The 22,449-nt window shown below is 39.7% G+C and overlaps 1 protein-coding gene across 4 annotated transcripts in view; it reads left to right on the top strand.

The window, feature by feature from the left end:
- The window catches only part of cdh12 (cadherin 12), an 868,710-nt gene that overhangs the window by 187,791 nt on the left and 658,470 nt on the right, over nt 1-22,449 (top strand). For 3 of the 4 annotated variants that reach the window (XM_062977611.1, XM_008114208.3, XM_062977609.1), the window contains exon 2: nt 9,993-10,087. The exons of the other annotated variant lie outside the window; for it this stretch is intronic. The gene's annotated coding sequence lies outside the window, so the exon portion shown is untranslated. The remainder of the gene's footprint in view (nt 1-9,992; nt 10,088-22,449) is intronic. 4 annotated transcript variants of the gene reach the window in all.

Here is a 22,449-nt window from a genome sequence, read left to right as displayed (position 1 = left end):
CCTGCTGGTTTGCAGTCATGACACAGACGAAGTGCTTTTTCCCTGCCCGGTCCGGGTGGGATATAAACATGATTTCTATAGCAAAGCAGTCCATCTTTAAGCGAAAAGGGAAAATGCAGACCTTGACGAAGTTGGTCCTGCGCCCAGGCATCTGCTTGCTGACTAGCCCTGATTTCTTGAGCACAGATGGGCCCTGGAGTAGAGGGAGTTGAATCAATGGGAGTGGATTTGGTGTTCCCCACTGTGAGCGTGGCAAAGTTCTCGGGTTGCAGTAGTTGGGATTCAAAGGTCTCCTTGCGTCCTGCAGCGTATTCCGGTTTACGTGACAGGGCGTCTGCTTGCTTGGTTTGGGCTGGGGTCACATAATGAATCTGGAAGTTGAAACGTTCAAAGAATAAAGCCCAACGTTGCTGCCTTTGATTTAGCTTGCGGGCAGTTCTTAGATGTTCTAGATTCCGATGATCAGTGTGGACTTCAATGGGAAATTTGGCCCCTTCTAGCCAATGTCTCCAAGTTTCAAAAGCTGCCTTTATGGCTAATAGTTCTTTTTCCCAAATGGTATAGTTCCTCTCTGGTGCGGTTAGTTGACGAGAATAATAGGCACAAGGATGAAGGTGATCTCCCACCGGTTGTAGGAGCACAGCCCCAATTGCCACATCAGAGGCGTCCGCTTGCACCACAAAAAGGGTTTCAGGATCTGGATGCTGAAGGATTGGCTGGGATGTGAATAATTTCTTTAGTTGCTGGAACCCTTTCTCTGCTTGATCAGTCCAGCGGAAGGGCTGTTTTCCACGGATGCAGCTAGTGATTGGGTCAGACCAGCGGGCAAAATCTGGAATGAACTTGCGGTAATAGTTCGCGAACCCCAAGAATCGCTGCACCTCCTTCTTGTTAGTTGGCGCCCGCCATTCCAATACTGCTGAAACCTTGGCTGGATCCATGGAGAGCCCTAGAGGCGAGATACGGTATCCAAGGAAATCTACCTCTTGTAGATCAAAAGCGCATTTTTCCAGGTTGGCATAAAGTCCATGATCCCGCAATCGTTGTAACACCATTTTGACGTGGTTCTCATGTTCTGATTGTGATCTAGAAAACACCAAAAAATCGTCCAGGTAGATTATCAAGAACCTATCTAGATAGTCCTGGAAAATGTCATTGACAAAATGCTGGAACGTTGCGGGAGCTCTGCATAATCCATAATTCATAACTCGGGACTCGAATAATCCGAATTTGGTCTGAAAGGCGGTCTTCCACTCGTCCCCTTCTCTGATGCGAACTAAGTTGTAAGCTCCCCGAAGATCCAGCTTGGTGTAAACCTTGGCTCCTCGAAGTCGGTCTAGTAGATCCGAGATTAAGGGCAGGGGATAGCTGTTCCGCTTGGTGATATTATTCAATGCTCTGTAGTCCACCACCAAGCGTAATTCCCCTGATTTCTTCTTCACAAACATCACTGGGGAGGCGGCTGGAGATTGAGAGGGTCTGATGAATCCCTTGCGAAGGTTTGTCTCTATGAATTCCCTGAGAGCTTCTTGCTCTGGTTCAGTCAGGGAGTAGAGATGCCCTCGCGGGATCGGGGCCCCCTCCACCAAGTCAATGGCACAGTCATAAGGTCTATGTGGGGGTAACTTTTCGGCTTCTTTTTCATTGAATACATCCCAATACTCGGAGTACTTCTTTGGCAAGGTGATAATGGGCTCGGTGTCTGTGGCATGGCAGACCTTGGCTACGAGGCAATGGTTTTGGCAGTACTTTGAAGCAAACTGCAGTTCTCTGTTGGACCAGGAGATGCTTGGGTCGTGAAGCGTCAGCCATGGAATCCCCAAAATCACAGGGAAATGGGGAACCTCAGTAACAAAGAAGGAAATCTCTTCCATATGTTCCCTTATCCACATCCTGGTGGGTTCCGACCACTGGCTTACGGGGCCCGTCTTGAGAGGGCGGCCATCGATGGCTTGCACCACACGGGCATTCTTGAAGTCATGATATTGTAATCCCAGAGAGTCGGCATACTCTCTATCAATGAAATTGTTGGTAGCTCCTGAGTCTATCATGGCGTGGATCATGACGGGTCCCTTTTTTGCTGACCATAAGGTGACCACTAGAAGGAACAGGACCCCGGTTGGCGGCTCTTGAACGGGTTTCTTGACCGGGTTGGCGAGCCTCTCTACGCCCGGTCGTTGGCTTCCCCCGCCGGCTGTGTGCCAGCCGCCTCAGACGCCTTCGTCTCCGTGGAGGACGCCGCCGCAAGACGGGCGGCGGGCTTCCCTTTGGCTGGGCACTCTCTGGCGAAGTGGCCCCCATTCCTGCAATACCAGCAGAGATTTAGGCGTTGGCGGCGGGCCTTCTCGGCGGCATCCAATCTGGGACGCACATTGCCCAACTGCATCGGCACCTCCTCGCTCCCTCTGGGGTATGGGGATGGTGGTGGGGGTCTCCACACTGGACGCGGCTGAACGCTGGCGGGAGCGGGAGGTTTTGCCCCAGCTCTACCGCTCTGGCCTCGTACCCACTGTTTTCTGTTGGCAATCATGACTTCAGCCCGTAAACATTGATCGATGAGTGCTTCCAGCGTTTGGGGAGGATCCACCTTGGAGATTTCCTCCAGCATTTCAATGTTGAGACCCTCCCGAAATTGTCCTCTGAGGGCAACATCGTTCCAGCCGGTGTTGTGGGCCAGCACTCGGAACTCGGCTATGTACTGAGACATGGGTCTGTCTCCTTGGAAGAGGCGGCGGAGTTTGTGCCCGGCGGCCTCCAAATTGTCCTCGATTCCCCAGGTCGCCTTAAGGTGGTCCAAGAAGTGTTGCGCTGACCTTAGATGTGGGGAGGCTTGGTCGAACAGAGCCGTCGCCCAGTTAGCCGCTGGCCCGTCTAGGAGACTGTAAATCCACGCCACCTTGATGTCTTCCTGGGGAAACTCGGCATCACGGGCCTCTAGATAAGCTTGGCATTGGCGACGGAAAACATGAACCTTAGAAGCTTCTCCAGTAAACTTGGTTGGCAACGCCATGGCCGGAAGACGGATTCCGCGTTCCTTCAAACCCTTTATTTCCCCATCCTGTGCATTGAGCTTATCACGGATTCGGTCCACCTCATCCTTGTCGATGGTGTAGGTAATCGGCTGGCCGCTCGGCCCAGGTACGGTTCCAGTAGACATTCTGGCCGAGGTTAATTGGTGCTTAGGGTGGCGGAGTCAAACTGTCACGACCCAGGCTACAGAGCACCAATAACCATACGCAGAGGCCAGATTCTATCTAATATCTTTATTAAGGAAATATATAAAGTTAGTAAAAGCAAATGTAAAAGTTAGTCCAGAAGCAGACCTTTCAGGAAAGGTCAAATTTAGTCCAAAGAAACAATGTCCAATATGAAATATTAAGGTCCAAAGTTGTAATCCAATAACCGAAACACTCACTTTGCCAGGCAAAGTGAGGGGAGATGACAAGGTCCTTTAGTCCATGAACTTGAGCAAGGCTAGGAAATAACTTGATACTTGAAACAAGGCTTGAAACGTGGAACAAGGTAACGAGGAACAAGAACAAGGTCCGTGGAATAACTTGGTAAAATCCGTGAAACAAGGCAAGGTTTAGTCCTGGGAAACAAGACAAGGTCCGTAGGTAAACAAAGGCTGGGAAACAGGAGCGAAGGCTGGAAACAAGGCTAGGCTTGAGCAGGAACGAGGCTTGAATCGGAGCGCGCTGTCCAGACACAACTCGCTCCGGAGGCTGACGAATTGACTCCGCGAAGTTACTACGCGGGTAAAACACCTATATAGAGTCTAACTTTCCCGCCGAAGCAGTTCTCTGGGAACCAGAAACGAAAGCTAAACTCTGAGACCAGATGTTTGACTCCTTAAAGATTCTCACGAAAAACAGACTTAATTGGGTACATTCTTAGCTGCTATTCTCGCACTTCTGCGCGAAGCTGCTTCCAAACCCCTCTGTTGTTTACAAAACTCATGGCGAGAGAACACGGGAGATGTAGGCTCAGGGTTTGTTTGACATACTTCTGGGACACAACTTTCTTGCAGGTGCAAGGTTCCCAGATCTGCCTGGGAAAGATCAGGCTGAGAAGATTCCAGTTCTGACTGGGAAGGTAAAAAACCCAAGTTTTCTTCTTCATCAGGCATTACAATGTCATGAGCAAGACTACAAGGCCCATGAGTCATCACACATGGTGAGTCCAAGAGAAACATAAGGACAAATCTATAGTTACTAGTTATCCTGAATATTTTTAATACTTGCTTTCAGTCACTCTGTTCTAGCTATGGACTTTCTGAATTTGTGCTGCTAATTAATGAGATTAAGCTGTCCTTTGGCACATTCTTTTATGGTGTTCCCATCGGCAAAAAAATAGCATTTTAATAATTGTTTGTGTGCTTGTTTTCCCCATTTTTATTTACATGCAGAATAAGTCTGAACCATTTTGTTATTTTAGCAGAATTCTCCAAAGGAAACATTTATCCTAGTGAACATGCAAATGACTTAAGAGTTTGCAAATAAAACTTTTGTCATTATAAAATAATGTTTGAGGCTTCAGGGAGTTCACAATAAGGAATATAATTTGCTTCCTTTATGTGCATTAATTTACAATGCACCATCTCCATTTAATGCTCAGTGTAACCACTGGAAAGTTGCCACTGGAGTTATTTAATGTGAAACACTCGAGGCACCCATCTACTCACAATATTACAATAGATAAACCTGATTCAGGTTTACATCCTGTTTCCTAAAATAGATAATCAATTTCTAGGAAAACCATAAGTAGAATGTAGACTCAGGTATTTCAGTTCCCTACTACAGTAGGCTGGGTCCTCTCACTTTGTGTTATCCCCAACTGCTAAAATATTTGGTTTCCCCTCCCAAAAAAATTAAATTGTCTTTCATTCAGGACTAATCAATTTTAACAGGCAGATTGAAGTACAATGAATATATAAGAAATAAATTATAATCTTTGAAACCCAAGATCATGAATGAGAAGTATATTATTTAAGAGGGGTGTGTGATCTTCCTAAATATGATAATTTGTTCATATTTCACATCTTTCTCAAAACCATAAGAATGAAATAACAAATGCTAGTCTTGAAGACTGGATTCTTAATGTGTTAGGATGGAATTTCATCATATCAAACATACAGGGTACGTGATGCTGCATAATAAGGATGTGACAGTGCTATTGATCTTTTCATTTTTTGGCCAAATATTAAGAAGTGCTATGACCAATAGCTTGAGTGCCATATTTGTGGATATAATATAAAAGGAACTACAAAAGTGAAGCTCCTCATTAACATTCTGTAGTACTTTTTTGTTAGTGTGTGGACATTTAATTGTCATTGGGCGTGTAAATCTAGAGTGATAATAGTCCCATTGACTTAAAATTAAACAGTCTTACTTTAATTACTGACATTAGTTCACTTTTACTAACTGCTGCTTACAAAACCTTGTGTCACAATGAATCAGTTAGCTTAGTGAAGTCATTGTGCTTGCATGCTTTATTAAATAATAGGGGTTTTCAGAGACATTCTAAGACTAGATTAGAAGTGGGAACTGCACAGTCATCCAAATGTTCTTGGACTATATGCCACAACATCTCCATTCAACATAACCAAATAATTGAGTTGCATTTCAATAACACAATCCTCACTCCAGGACTATTAGATATTGATATTGTCTTGCTAAAGAAAAACAGGAATCGATCAATTCACACTATAATGCTTTTGAAACTCTACTCTGTATGATATCTTAGTTTCTTCTAGTTGTTTATTGTCATTTAATCAGTTCTGAGTTATGGCAGCCCATAAATGAGAGGCCTCAAAGAGATCTTACTATTACCAGCCCTGCTCAGACCTTGCAAATTCAAAGTCATGGCTTCCTTTATTGAATCAATCCAGGCTTCATTTCCTTTCATAATGACTTCCACTTCACCAATTATTATTTTCATTTATAGTGAACCGTGTCTTAGCTAGAGACTTTTGCAAGGAATACATTAATCTCTAGATCAGTGGTTCTCAACCTGTGGTTCCCCAGGTGTTTTGGCCTATAACTCCTAGAAATCCCAGACAGTTTACCAACTGTTAGGATTTCTGGGAGTTGAAGGCCAAAACATCTGTCAATCCACAGGTTGAGAACCACTGCTCTAGATGTTTTTTTCCTACTACAGTACATTCACTAAACAAACAAAAATACCTTGAACTTTTTCAATTCCATTTGTGAAGATATATATGGATTTTACTTACTTTTGAAAGTCTTGAAACTCATGAAATTTTCAAGCATTTCTATTTGCCAAAGTCAGTCCTATGCAACTAATAAGTCTTTTAGAAAGAAAAGGTGATGACACTAATTAAACACTAACTAATCATGAAAATGAATGAATATGCAGAACGTCAAAACTTACCTTTAAAATCTGATGTGCTCAAAGTCCTGAGACTTGAGACACTAAAAATCTGTCATTTAATTTCTCCTGCTCAATTTCTTTCCATATTGAAACTTAATTTAAAATTTAAACTGACTGCAATGAAATTCTTACTTGCCCCAAATTTTAGCATATAAGAAATGCTACACTGTAATTACAGATATGGCCTACAACACAAACAGTAGAATATCTCCCATTGATATTTTACTCTTCTTCTAGAAATTATGTTGTTCTTCACTGTTTCTGCCCCATTTAGCATGTACAATTACCTCTCTTTCTAAATACTCTTTCATTGGACTATTGAATTGATATCCATGACTATTACATGAGGAAGCATGTTTCCTTAACTAAATATCCATGGTGACAATTAGCTGAGCTAGCTCTGCTGAGTTTATGGATTCACCATCAGAACATGATTCATCAGGGCTGTGCAATTTGGTTAAACCTGTTCCATTTTTGGTATCTGGATTTTGGTTGATGCCCAGATCTGTTTCTTAGGAGTCTCCCAAATTTGGTCCGGAAAAAAAAATCCATATTTCAATCTGGCAACCAAAAGCCCCAGGAAGATCCAGCCCACTGGCCCCAATGGGGAACTTACGAGTCTCCCCTTTCCATCATTTTTAGGGCATCAGTCTTAAGAAACCACCCTTTTTGGGATCCTTTCTCCTTATATTCTTCAAAAAGACCTGGGTTAAAGGCATCCGACTTAAGAAACCACCCTTTCTGGGATTGTTTGCCCTCAACGCCCCTTCAATGAAGTTGAGTTAAGGGAGGCACTCTTTTTGAACAATTATAGCAGTGGGAGCCACACCACCTGAAGGAGAATTAGCCATTCTTTTAAAAATATATAAATTACCTCCTCATTTTATGGCAGCTTTAGAAATGGTAAGATAGTGCTCTACCCCACATTTGAAACTTGCCTTGTGTGGAGGTCACCATCAGTGGCAGTTACTTAAATGTGTAGAAACTGCTTTTTTATTGCTATTTGAGTCAACCAGCAAGCCATGCCATGCAGAGCTGCGAATGGCACTGAGAATTTAGATCACTGATCTGTGTCTCTCAGAAGCCTGCTCACAAATGAAAAATGGAAGCACAGCTTGGCTAAAAGACATGTCAAGGCTTTCTTCTGTTCTGATTTGATCAAGAGGCAGGGCTCATAGGGATACCCCATGCGGGCATGAGGCTGACTCTCCACACTGCACGTGTAGCTGAAAAAAACAGAAAGCAGTCGTTTTTATCAGCTACATGGTCTGTTGCAGCTGGAAAAAAAATGGTGGTGGAGCCTGTGCCATTACAGCTGGCCAAAAGGGATGAAACAGCTGAAACAGCCAGAGACCATTTTGAAAAACAGATCCATGCACAACCCTATGATTCACCATATAGCATGTGGCAACGATTACAGTATATATAGACTGGACATAATTATTTAAAATATTGTTATTGATCTTATTTTTAGCTTCCTGGAAAAAGAGAGCTCTTGGTTTTAAGTACCAGCTAGTCAAAGACAGGTTATAAATACTGGAACGATCTTCTTTGTTTTAAACCTTATTGCTATGCCCCCCTCTCCTTTTCTTTAATGCACTTAAAGGTCTACTTTGATTTTTCTGAGTGTCTTTGAACATTAACAAACTATCTTCATCAGCATGATTTCCAAGGTTCCTTAGCTCAATTGCTAAACCTTGATAGTTAGAGGGCAGGAAAATGTATGAGAAAAGTTTCAACTGCATTTTTTAAAAAAAGAAATGCACTGTATGTGCCATAATATGGAATTATGTGCTAGTATATATCAATACCAGTGTGAATCAAGACTGTTGCAAGTATTCATTGACTTATACCTATCTAGGATTTCATTAACTTTAAAAATAACACAGCCTGTTGTCAGTAGATGCCACATTTTTACATAAGTCTTACTTTTTCAAAATGATTACGAATTATAAATTGAGGTCTCTCTCAGTCTTATCTCTTATATCTGAGGTCTCACTCAGTTTATTTAGAATATCTTTACCAAAGCTTTATTTCATAGTTTTTAATTAGCTTTAATATCATTTTGAGATTGTTGGCTCTTGCAAAGCATTAAGTTAATGTTACAGAGATCAATAATAATTAATGCATTAGGGAATTTTAGAAGCATTACTGACATTTGCAAATTAAGAATTGTGTTTTAGTTTGGAAAAGTTATGTTTTTTCTCTTCCTTCACCTCTGCATCTGAGGATACAGGCAGTCCCCGAATTACAAACATACAACTTAAAAATGACTTATAGTTAAGAACAAGGGTGAGACAACAGGAAGTGAAAAACATCTACCCTTTGGAAGGGAAATTCACTCTTGAAACATTGTGTGAGACTTATTGATGGTCACTACACAATGAAACTGTCAGGGGTTCATCACCTGTCCCCTGCTCATCACCTGATCATGCCATGGTCTAGATGTTTACCTTGTGCAGCCTGTCTGGTGCTTTTGAGATAGAATCTGCCACACTCCCCTCACTAAAAACAGGCAATAATAATAATAATAATAATAATAATAATAATAATAATAATAATACAGTAGAGTCTCACTTATCCAACACTCGCTTATCCAATGTTCTGGATTATCCAACGCATTTTTGTAGTCAATGTTTTCAATACATCGTGATATTTCAGTGCTAAATTTGTAAATACAGTAATTACTACATAGCATTATTGCGTATTGAACTACTTTTTCTGTCAAATTTGTTGTATAACATGATGTTTTGGTGCTTAATTTGTAAAATCATAACCTAATTTGATGTTTAATAGGCTTTTCCTTAATCCCTTCTTATTATCCAACATATTCGCTTATCCAACGTTCTGCCGGCCCGTTTATGTTGGATAAGAGAGACTCTACTGTAATAATACTTTTGCACCCACTCAGAACTACAGTTTCATACAGTTGTGGCATTGCAATCCCATGACACCAGAAACTGTGCAAAATCACCCATCACCACGACAGTAAGTTGCCATTATCCCACATCATGAGAACAGCACACAATAGTGGCAAGTGTGCAGAATTGTCCCAAATCATTGAAGACCTGCATTCCTTGGTGGGGGGAAGTAAAAATGAAAGAGTCAGCCATTCTTTTTCTTTGAGATGTGAATGTCAGTGGACCCATCTCTTTTTCTCAGCCTGATTAACATTACATGAATGTTATGGGGGTTCGTGTGAAACACTGCAGGAGAGGTGGACTGTAAATGTAACTCTCTCAAATGAACTAACTTAAAACCTGCAGGCATGTCTGCCTTTTCACAGAGTACCTCATTTAACATATCCCTTTCTCTGAATGACAAAAAAAACCATAACTATTGCCCTGTAGGACAATGAACTCCTGTGTTTTCTGAAATAACTTCAGAGGCCAAGCATTCATAAACTGTGGCAATTAAGAGGGGGAAAACATCTTGCAATCTGAAAAGCAAACAGAGGGCAAGGAAGGAGATGAGCCAACTCAAGTACCTTTAATGAGAAAATGCTTTTTAATCATGAAACCACCATGTGACAGAAGCTGCAATTTGAGCCACTTTGATATCTGAACAAGGCAATTTATTTTCATTTATTTCCCTGCTAGGAAATAGAATAGCCTGCACTTGGTGACAGTGTGGTAATCTGGAGCACTTGGAATTTGCTAGGAGGAAAACTTCTCTCCGCTACTGCTGACTCCAGGTAATCTGATTCTGAATGTTGCATCCAATTTTGGAAAAAGATTAGAGAGAATATTATTGCAGGACAAGGTGTGCTGCATTACCTTTTCTATAAAACTGAAGTTTCTGATTAAAAATCTCATTTTTGGTTAGTGTTTGGAAGAAGTATTTCACCAGAAAGATACAAATGGAACATGCAACAAAATGCTGTAGAGGTCAGATATATTCTCTTTCCAAATGATCCATTGATGGCCAGTCATGGAAGAATGATACCAGACATAGAAAGATGGGTCAAATAAAGCCTCTAATGTGCACTTTTTATCCTTTTTTTCTGGAAAAAGATTGTTGTGACCATTACAGGAGCCACCTGTCTGGAGTTTCTCCTCTTTTACTTCAGAGGAAGGAGAAGACTAAGACCCCATCTACACTGCCATATAATCCAGTTCAAAGCAGATAATCTGGATTTTATATGGCAGCGTAGAAGGGCCCTAGCTGTCTCTATCTTATATTTATTTTTAAAAACTCTCTCACCTCTGGGGAGGCAGGACAGAGAATGGTGAACCCTAAACCTAACCAACTCTAATGTTACGATTAATCAAGAAAAAGCAAAAAACAAATTTCAAGACCCTCAAAAAGTGATGTAACTATTATACTGTGAAATACAGTACTTCTTAAAGTGTGGGGTTATCTGCACTGTATATGCACTGTATATACATATGGAATCATTGGAATTATACTTTGGTGAGGCACTGGCACTCTTTGCCAGAGAAGGCTAAAGATCTTGTAAAACTATAATTTCCATGATGATAATCCTGAGTAACTGGGAAATTTGACAAAGTAGCCTGCATGTCAAAAGTATGAAGCTTGTTGCATTCTTACCCTCTTACTGCCAATATTGTTATGTCCAGTTATGTTTTTAATTAGTTTTTTGAGTTGTATATTTCTTAAAATATTCCTGCCCACAAGGACATATATATAATTGCAGCTGCTCTAAAGTCACTATACAAATATTGGGGTGTGCAAACTTTTATTTTTTTAGAAAATAATCTTCTGAAAAAGAATAAAATAAATAGATTGTTTTCTTAATGCCAATAAATTGGTGTTCTTATTAAGGGACAACATATGAAAATTAGGGGGGGGGGAGGTCTTCATGGGAGGCACCCATACCTCCATTTGAATAAAAGGCAAAGAGAGGGAATTATTTGTTGAATCTAGGATATCTTTAGAAACCATTGGAAAATACAGCTATGGTGAAGTCTACTCCAGTGGTGTACATTAGCAGGAATGAAAACTATGGAATTCATTTAATTTTATCATTAAAACTCTGAAAAACTCTGTAATTATTTGTTTTAAAAGATAAACAGCCACATTCCATGACAATGGAATGAGACAACATGATCTTATCAGAAATACTGTCCTAAATTGTACACCGTTGTACATTATTTCCAACCTTGCAGGAAACTAAGATGATGGTCAAATAGATATTTGTTAAATTTATGAAAGGCCCTAACATAAATCTAGAGGTGAAAAAGTGTCCTTGCGTATGGCTTTTGAATGAAAATCCAGTTATTTCTGCACTGGTGTAAATGTGTATTGGGGATTATATTTGAAATGACTACATGTGCAACCAGGCTGCATACAATGGATGTTTGATCTGCCCTGTAGCCTTTTTTTAATAAAACATAAAAACATGATCCTAATACTAAGAGACCCATAACAACATTTTTAAAGAAAGTCAATGTGAGGGGGAATCTAGTCTTTGAGAAGGAGGTTAGACCATCCAGTTGCATTATGGAAACTGTCAGTTGTAGCCTTGCTTCTCCTTATGGAGAGAAAATTTGGGATATAAATATAACAACAACAACAACAACAACAACAACAACAACAACAACAACAACAACAACATGCTGTTCATCTTCTTTTATTAATTTAGATGTAATTTCATTGCAAAACATTCAAAACGAATCTGGACCAAACATTGTGAAAAATTCAGTGGGTGTGAGAGATAGCAGTTTTGCATTTAGTAAGCTTCTGAACATATTTTGACAGAGGCAAAATGTATATTATCAGTTATTGAGAAAGGATCAACTCTTGTTCCCCTAGTAAAGACTGATTAACAAATATTTGAGCCTAAAGAACAGCAATACAGAGCATCTCTTATTGCCTTAAGCCAAGAATCATAGTTCAACATTCATTAGTTGTTCTGCTGTTCGTATGGACTGAACTAGATAGCCTTGGGGCCTCTTCCCATTCTATAAATCTATAAATATTAACATCTTGGTTACATCTGAAGATTTCAAAGTGGTATAAAAGAAGGGAAAAGAAAATATGATATTTTAAAAATACATAAAGGCAAGATACAAAAATTGCATTATGTATAAAACCTCACTGCAAAAACTAGAATATACGAGAGAGAGAGAGAGAGAGAGAGAGAGAGAGAGAGAGAGAGAGAGAGAGAGAGCGCTACAAATATGTTGCACAACAAGGGTTTTTTTAAAAAAAAAAAAATTAATGAACCAAGTAGTCTTTAGAGGACGATGTTGTCTCTTGAACCCCTGTCCCATTTAACTATACAGGAGTCAGTACAAGTTTGCAATAATTTTCCTTAATAGTCCTCAGCTATAAGTTGGCCTTCTGGTCTTATTTCTTCAATATCATTCCCATAAAAGGAGAGATAGGGGAATATATTTAGTTGAAACTGACACATGCATCAATTTCTTCAATAAATTATGAAGTCATATGTGCATAGACCAAACTTTTGCTTCAAGGTGGCCTTTCTCTCTGGAATCTTTGGCTCAAATAATTAATGATTTACTCCCTGATTCTTTAAACCATTTCACGAGCTCTAACAGGATGCTAGGGAGTGTTAGTAGGAATAGGATTAGATGAGGTCCTTCCATAAGTATTCCTACTGTCACCATCTTTGATCCATATAGAACAATGTTTCCTTTTGTCAACAATGTAGAGGTTTTCCTTCACCGATGCAAATCTTTCCAGAAGCTACTTCAACAATCCATCAAGTTTCTTTCAGCTAATGAACACACTTATTACTGATATTGAATCATGGAGATTCTATTTAGTTAGAAATAATTACTGTTAAATAATACATGCAGCCATCTTGTCATCTAATTTAAAGTGGGCTTGAGGTGGGCCATGACACCGCCTTTAGGAAATTTTCATAAATAGCAGTATACAATGGCTTGCTGTTGAGGGAAAAAATAATAATTGCCAACCGCTATGACCTGCCAGAACTCACAATGCTAATTGGGGAAAAATCTCATGCTGCCTGTGAAAAACTCCCCATTGAGATGCTGTATGATGAGCATACACACTTTTCTTCTAGTTTGGTTTAGCTTGATTCCTTACGTGCACGTTCAGAATACATTTCTCATATTGATGAAAAAAATTGTCAATGAGGCTCTGTGTTAGTCAATAAAGAGTGTTTTTCCTCTTCGATTGCCAGAAGTAATAAACTCTGACATGAAATCCAGATTCCACTCACTCTCTTAATGAGATATCTTGTAGTCCCAAAGGGAGCCAGCATCTGAGATGACAAACACCATAATAACTCTAGACGAATGACAAGTCTGTTTACCAGGCATTTGTCCTGCTATATAATTACTGACTTTGGAACTTATCACACCCAGTTCCCTTGAGTACAAGCAGTTGTGAGTCAGAGCAGGCTCACTTCTAGATTACAGTTGTTGAACTACAGATTTATCCCTCCTTATTCTACTATATCTGATCTTTCTGGCTGTTCTCCTGACTTCAAGAATTACGATCTCTCTCTTTTTTTTGCACTCGTACTGAGAACTGTGCACCATACTGATTTCTGTGGGATTTAACGTCTGTTAAAGGTGAAAAACAATCATAACCTATATTATTCTTTCTATAGTTTTCTGTACTAGTGTAGGGTTGGGACAGCTAGGGATAACTGAATCTCAAGGGAAGTTATTTTTCTCTTTATAATTGAGTTGAAATTTGAATAGCTGCCTTTAGGCCTAGTCCCTGGCTTTTGCATGCATTGAGACCCTATTATCCTTACCAACAACAAAAGTAACAACTGAGACAAAATGTAGGCCTGTGGCTCTAACATTATCACTTTCTTTATCCTGTATGATTTTTAAAGATCTTTACCTTATCAAGAAGGCAGTGAAGCTTCATAGGCTTGCATGATCTGTTTGTGTTTTTTTTTCTTTCTTTTTTTTGGTCATGGCCAATAATGGTAATGCTCTTCAGTAGATTTTTTGTTTTGTTGTACAAGGTGAAACTGAGGGTGCATTTATATGGGCACCTACATCTGGAATGAGGCTAGAGAATTGCTGATTCAGACTGGCCCCAGATTCAGTGGAGGGTTTTTTTTTTTTACATGCTCTGTTTCCAAACTGCAGAAACATCAGGAGTCAGACCATTCGGTTGTATGGCCATCCTTAATTTAGCTATTCTTTGTCTCTATGATAGCTATCCACAAAGCTCAAGAGAGCTTCTGTCCATCACTAGCTGCCTTTTACTGACATCAACACAGGTACCCACATAACCTGGGACAGTCCCCCTCCTTTTCTCAGGTCATGTGGGCTCCTTTGCTGATGTCAGCAAAGGGGCCCAGTGACAACCAGGCACTTTCCATAGCTCCATGGCTGTTGCAGTGACAAACAATATCCTAGGTAAGTTCCACCCTCTTTCTCCTGTGCTATAGAACACAGGAAAAATGAAATGATGTTACTAGCCAATGTTGACAGCTGGACATTTTTATAAGAACTGATACAAATGTCAGTTTGTATCAAAGTATGGGGCTGCTCCAGAATTTCAGAGAAATTCCAGAAGTATTTCCAATTTCTGCTCTGCGAAGATGGAGTGAAATTGAATCATCCAAGAAATACTTCTGGCTTGAGTCATTATCTGGTCCATGAGCTGCATTTGGAAAACCTCTCTGCTTTCAACAAGAAGTTTTAAGCAGGAAATCTTTATTGTATCTTTATCAATATTCTATTTCCATTGGAGCTTTGACAAAACTAAGAACATTTGACAAGGTGTCCTTGTGTTGGAAAGATAAATGCTGAAATAAAAGAGATGGATTCCTTTGCCATTTTTTTTTATTTCTCCACCTCATCTGTCTATCTAGCTGTCATTTTGGCTGTATACACAGTCCTGCAATATTTCCTTAATTGACAAGCAATTTGACAAGGCCGTGCTGTTTAATAGGGAATTTTTTTTTCCAGGCTAATGTCAGCAATATTACAAGGGAGGTATCCCAGCAAATGCGAAGTTTAGCCAGAGATGTGCTCTAACCATACACAACTGTCATTGTTTAGAACTCATTTCCATTTTTTAAAAAAGAGGGAAGTCTTAAATTGTAAAATTATATTACAGAATTATACAGTGCTAGTCTTTCAATATATGAAGATACACTTGTCTATCATGCCTCTAATTATGTTCTTGGGAGACTGCAACCTAATCCATAGCATTTGCAAATAAAGTACAGTAGTATCTAATCTAAGGATCAGCAGGACTTCAGGATCTCAGATAGGAACATTTCTCATTTATTTTTCAATCCTTTTAACTGGGGATTCTCAGAACTGAAATGGGGACCTTCAGCACAAAAACATGCCCATTTACCACTGTTTATAAGGATTGGGTCAACATGCTGCTTTGCTGTTATCATCAAAACAAGTGATGATGGGCCATTTGGGAAATCCCAAATTATTTAGATTCACAGCTGACAATGGAAGCTCAAGTCGCTGCTGCCAGCAAACAGGCCTTTTTTTCACCTACGACAAGCGAGGCAACTGGCACCCTATCTATCTGATGAGGCTCTGGCAACAGTCATCCATGCCACGGTCATGTCTAGGCTGGACTATTGCAACGTCCTGTATGCTGGCCTTCCGATATCCACGACTCGAAAGCTCCGTATTGTTCAGATTCCGGTAGTCAGGCTACTCACAAGAACACCCATGAAATGCCACATAACACCAGTGCTGCAGCATCTGCATTGGCTTCCAACTGATTACTGTGGTCTATATAAGATGCTAGTTCTGACCTTTAAAACTCTTTACGGCCAGGGCCCATTGTACCTTAGGGACCGTCTCTCCTTCTCCCATCATCGGAGTTTGCAACGACCATCCCAACGAGACTTACTTTATGTACCGGGTCCTAGAGAAGTGCACTTGGAAAGGACCAGACGCAGAGCTTTTTCTATTTCTGCCCCTGCCTTATGGAATGCCTTACCGCCCTATATGAGAGCCATGCGTGAGTTAGGGCCTTTTACCCTAGCACTCAAGACCTGGCTCTTTACTAGAGCTTTTAATCTATATTAATTTTATCAATATTTGTATGTATGTATTTTTATCCTTTACAATATTATCTTGTAAATCGCCTAGAGCATTGTGGATGGAGGGCGATTAATAAGTAATTAAATGATGATGATGATGATGATGATGATGATGATGATGATGATGATGATGATTTAGTATAGAGCAGGATTTTGGGTGGTGGTGGTGGGGTGGAGAGGGTCTTATTCTTTACTATTGGGAAAAATTGTGCACTTGGAGTTATGGTCAGCTATGTATGTAGTCATGCAGGAGAGAATTCTGTTGCTCTCTTCAAGAAGAATGTAAAGAATGAAGACACATCTTTTCATCTGGCTGCCCTCCTCCTCCTCCTTCAGTGTTACATTATTTTAGTTGTTTTGCAGTTATCTTTAATGTGTCTTTTTAAGAAATGAAAAATAAGTTGAAAATTTTAAAAGTAAATAAAAATAAAAGAAACAAGGACTTCATCCATATGTTGTGATCTGTATCATTCTTCATACCATAACCTCCACCTAGGCATTTTTACCATTTAACCTCCACCTATATTTTTACAACACAATCTCACTGTCAAGCTCTACTTCTGATTTATCTTGAGCAGAAAAGAGCCCTAAAACTAAATAGCAGCCACATTTTAATGCACCCTTGTTATCTATTTAATTTGGTATATGAAAAATACAGTTAATAATGTTGTTCTCCAGTGATTTTAGACAGTGAGATTAAGAAATCTCGGGCCTCGATATGAGGCAGTTTGTGAGTTTTTAATTTCCATGCTCTTTCCCTCTACATTTTTCTTACTATTTATATACATTTGCTTAGGATTGATTAGGGTATTAGACCCTGAGTTTGCTGTTGTGAACAACTTTGTTGTATGCTTCAGTTTCAGAAATTTTTGAGAAGTATTTGTTAGCACACAAATGTATGTTTCTTGCCATTCTGAGGCTGACTTGACATTCATTGTATCTCCAATATTTTTAGCAATTTTAAATGAAAGTGAACTATCCCTTCTTCTTCTCTTCTATCTCATCACAAAATAATCGGAGGGGATGGAACAAAGGCAAGACAGAGCTAGGTTTTTTAGAGGTTTTGTTTTACATTTTTACTGTCATAAATGGTGACAAGCCAAACAAATACTGCTTTAAAGACATGAGATCAAGCTGAAAAGATGACATTGATATCTTTCTGAGGTATGATACATTGCTGAGATACCGAACAAAACAGCAGGTTTGCCCATCGGCCTGTTACAGTCAGTGAGGTAGATCAACAATGCATATAGAACCAGAAGCAGTGAAATTTAAAAATCAGGAACAAACACATACCTGCCATTGATCTGCCATTGGCAATCTTGAAATAAACACGTAATCTAGCAGATAAGCAAGCAAAAATGGGTGAAAATTAAAAACAATCTTGTGGTGAGTAAATTTAACCCAGATGTAAATGATGGAACTCCTGGCACCTCACAGTGTGGCAGATTGTCATTCTTCATAAGGTCCTTTATAAAACTCTTCATGAATGAAAATATTGGGCTTTTGCAAGCATCCTGAGTAAATAGTTACTTAAAATGCCCATAGGTGTAAGTCCTTAAGAAGAGCTTAGAAAATTTACAGTCTGGTGGTCCAAAAATTTAAATCTGCAAGTGCTGGCTGTCTGATGCTTCTGTGAAAACACTCATCGAGTCTCACAACCTCCTCCAATGGGGCTTACTTCGGAGGTATTCGCCAATTCAACCTAAAGACCCTGCCAGCTCCCATCTCATGATGCAAAGGAACTTTTGGCAGGGCTCCATGGGTCAACAAGCATGGAACTGGCATGGAACTATATATGCTATCATGGTGGCAATATGAGGAGGCTTTCCATGTCGCACAGGAAAAAATGGGGGGAAGTCACATGGCCAATGTTTTTCCCCATGAAATCAGCTTAAAGCTAAGCCAGGTGTTGTGGGGCGACGGGTCCCCTCTACACACACACACCCCGACGACAGTCGCTGAATTTGTCATGATGCATGGCAATTCCAACAGCCCATGTGAAGAAGTCATCAAAGACAACTATGCTATTGCTCCATACTTTTCCATGGGGAAGACATTTATATTCGGCAAGATCAGGGAAGTTTTAAAAATGTTTTCCTCTCTTTGCTGTTTTAATTCTTCATTATTTGTTCCTCATCTTGAGTGCTCTTGTTAGTTGAGAGGTGATATAGTAATAAACAAATAAATACTCAAGAAATAAACTTTACATTGCATTCAAGGTATATATTTTACATATTATTAGACTGCCCCAACCCATATACCATCTGTGGAGGAAGTATACATTAATCCAAAGAAGATAATCATCATCACTGGACATATATCTATCTGTATAAAAATCATGTTGTTACTGTAGCCTGTTTGAAGAAAAGATATATATTTTTTTTGTTTTCAGCACAGTCTGGGTTCGAAATGTTGGCATTCTCTGCCCCATCGTCTTCATGACAGTAATATTAAGTTCTTTCTGTCATGTTTCTGGTATGCTCATGTTAGCTCTGTCATACACATAAATCATCACTTGATGTTGTAGTTAGTTATATATATGTGAAGGAGTTGTTCGTGGGTTGTTATCATCTATTTGATGTTATCACAATGTCAAAAAATACCAGCATTCCTCTTCTTTGGGAAGACAGTACTCACTACAGTTGAAAAAGTTTAATTCATTAGAACCTCTAGGCAAAATGCACTTTGGTGGCATTTCCAGCCACTGTCACTAAGTAAATGTTTTCTCTTTCAGTCTTTCTATGAGGGAGGCTTTGCCATTCTGCATCAGAGAGTTAGTCATCAAGCCCAGTGTCTTGCCTCAGGCAACAGCCAATACATGCTTCTTTGGATGAAAGTGCAAATAAGACTTTAGTTATCTTGCCTGTTGAATAGGGATTATGGGGTTCTGTGCTAAGGGCTTCTGTCAGTCATTTTGCTACCCGGTGCATAGATGTAAAGCTTCTATTCCTATCCCTACCTTGGCTATGGAAGTATTTGAAAAGAAATACTGTTCTTTAGTCCTAACCATGTGTACTTATTAAAAACTTACACTAAATTTCTCTACAGCACAACATCATGACATGCTCAGTTCAGTGATATTACTGAAAATGACATCCACTGTTCTGTTTTTATACAGGAACAGATAATTTAATTTATGTGGTGAAATCATTGTTATGTTTTTTCCCCTGCCTCTGAATAGGAACGAATAATATGAGGTGGGAAGAGACAACCATAGTATATTGCTGGGATATGATGTGTCATAAGAACTCAGCCCACAGAGTTTAAATGTCATGTGTTATGTGTCATGGCTATGTTCACACTTACTCCAAATTCATATATTTATGATCTCAGTTATATTTGCCTTTTTTACCTGATCGAACTACTGCATTTCAATGCACAATACCAACATTACTTTGAATATGGGAAGGAGGTAGAAAGTAACATGCAATTTAATAATCACACCACATTGTTAAAACAAAAAGATAGGAAACCTTTGATACTTTCTCTTTTGTTCTCTTTCATGAAATGACATTAAAAAGTAAAAAATATTTTTTAAAAAACCTTGACTCTCAACTCCATTGATTAGCATTTCCTCCTCATCAAGTAATCAGCAACATTTTCAATTAACCTACTGTTTCAACCAACTAAAGTGTGTGGTCCTAAGAAGCATGTTTGTATCTTTTATAAAGGACTCAACAATTTCTAATGGTTTCTTTAGGTGATCATTTGTGGCTGAGTAAGATTGTCTTCCAAAGGTAGAATCTTGGTGGTGGGTCCGTAAGTGACTGTAGAAACCTGTTTTTGATTTGCATGGTCTTTTGCAGTGATGACATAGATTTCCAAGTGGAAGACATACGCAACAATGGTTTGCTTGACCCGCCTTCCTCTTGGCACATTTTGCCCTCTTTTTATGCCTCTTCAAAATCCATAGCACTGTTGGTAACAGCTGACCTCCAGTTAGAATGCTCGAAGACTAGGGCTTCACAGTTCTCATTGTTTATTCCACATGTTTAAAGGTTAGCTTTAGGCCCATATTTAAATCTCTTTTGCTGTCCACTTTTGCTGTCCATTTTCTGTTCATGAGCTGAAAATAAAGCAACTGCTTTGGGAAATGGTGACTGGGCATTTGGACAATGTTGCCAGTTCAGTGAAGTTGATAGTGGAGGATCATCACGTTAATGCTGGTGGTCTTTGCTTCTTCCAGAATGCTGATATTTGTTCACCTGTCTTCTCAAGAGATTTGCAGGATTTTTTTGAAGGCAACACTGATTGAATCGTTCCAGAAGTTGAGAAAGACATTTTAACACAGTCCATGATCACCCACTTATGTTTAGAGGAAGAAACAGTACTACTGACACTAGTAAAAGTAACACCCATATCTATGAAAGTATTGCAGATCCCTCCCCCCATCCAGATCTGTACAAATTCAGTTGCATGGTATCTTTACATTTTTCTCCACAAATTGGGTGGAGAACATTGAGCTTCATTGGTGCACAACTTTTAATTAAGTTGTCTTGGTGAGATGCTTCATTTTTAAAACTGCACATTCTGACTTGCTCATCATGAAAGTCTGCAAGTTCTGAGTTTCTTTATTTTACTGCCAAATATAATTCACTTTCAGCTGTATGTGCACTAGACACCTGAGACATGATTATGCCCAGTAGAAAATAAATAAGCCTCCATACCTCTCAGCTTTTTGCAGCAGTGACTTTCCTTTAAATTGCTGCAGATAGAAAAAATGTGGAGAAGACATGGAGGAAATTAGTAAGAGTGTATGCCTTCATTCCCCATTGTCTGCTCCTTTGGTTGCCTTTCATATGTGAGGGACCCTGGTTAAAAATCTCTCTGAGACATGAAATCCATTGAGTGACTTTAGCCATGTGATAGGAGCCTCCGGTGGCCTAGGGGATAAAAGCCTTGTGACCTGAAGGCTGCCAGGTTCGAATCCCACCCAGGGAGAGCACGGATGAGCTCCCTCTATCAGCTCCAGCTCCATGCGGGGACATGAGAGAAGCCTCCCACAAGGATGGTAAAAACATCAAAAAACATCTGGGCATCCCCTGGGCAACGTCCTTGTAGATGACCAATTCTCTCACTCAAGAAGCAACTCCGGTTGCTCCTGACACGAGAAAAAAAAAAGGCCATGGGATGAATCTGGCAGCCTAAGATACATCATATCTGTGCTGAAGAAATAATATAGAACAGAATCAATCATGTATGCCCCCAACATTTCTGTAAGAAATGGGTGCAGGACCAATTATTTCCTCCCTCCCTTTTGTTACTTACTGTGATGATACCCTGTTTCCCCAAAAATAAGACATCCCCCAAAAATAAGACCTAGCAGAGGTTTTGCTGAATTGCTAAATATAAGGCCTACTCCGAAAGTAAGACCTAGCAAAGTTTTTGTTTGGAAGCATGCTCGGTGCCTGCCAAACAAAACACCAGAGCATGCAGGATTGGCAAATGTACATACGAGTTGTACATGGAAATAATGGTAATAACAAGAAATTCTTGACAGGAGTCACAGTTTGTCTGGTTTGGTTATGTTGGTTTGTGATGAAAACTACTGTACAGTATATAATAAATGTTCATTTTTTTGTTCAACAATAAATGTGAATTCTTCTTCATGGAAAAATAAGACATCCCCTGAAAATAAGACCTAGCACATCTTTGGGAGCAAAAAATAATATAAGACACTGTCTTATTTTCAGGGAAACATGGTATCACAATGCCAGAACTCTTTGACTTTGAGCTAAGGTTTAAGGGACCCAACATTTCTCTTAAGTGTTTTCATGGCACATTAATGTGAATTTACTGCACCATTATCTGAACTTTCCAATTAAATGAGATGCAGACAACCTGTAAAATGGAGTTCATTACCATGTTCTTCAAATCAGAGTGCATAAGCTACATTGATTCCAATCACCCCATTACCTTGTCAATGCATTTATTTTTCTCTCCTGCTCTCTCCCTACATGTAACCCCTATGTATTGGATGCCCCTACCGTGTCAGTGGTCACTTGACACATATATGCCTTAATCTAGCCTGCCTTATATTGTCTGGACCATGC

Source organism: Anolis carolinensis, chromosome 4 (assembly GCF_035594765.1).
Source record: "Anolis carolinensis isolate JA03-04 chromosome 4, rAnoCar3.1.pri, whole genome shotgun sequence".
In the NCBI taxonomy this organism is placed as follows: Eukaryota; Metazoa; Chordata; class Lepidosauria; order Squamata; family Dactyloidae; genus Anolis; species Anolis carolinensis.
The sequence above is the reverse complement of the archived record's forward strand: the minus strand, read 5'-3'. Positions and strand labels throughout refer to the sequence as shown.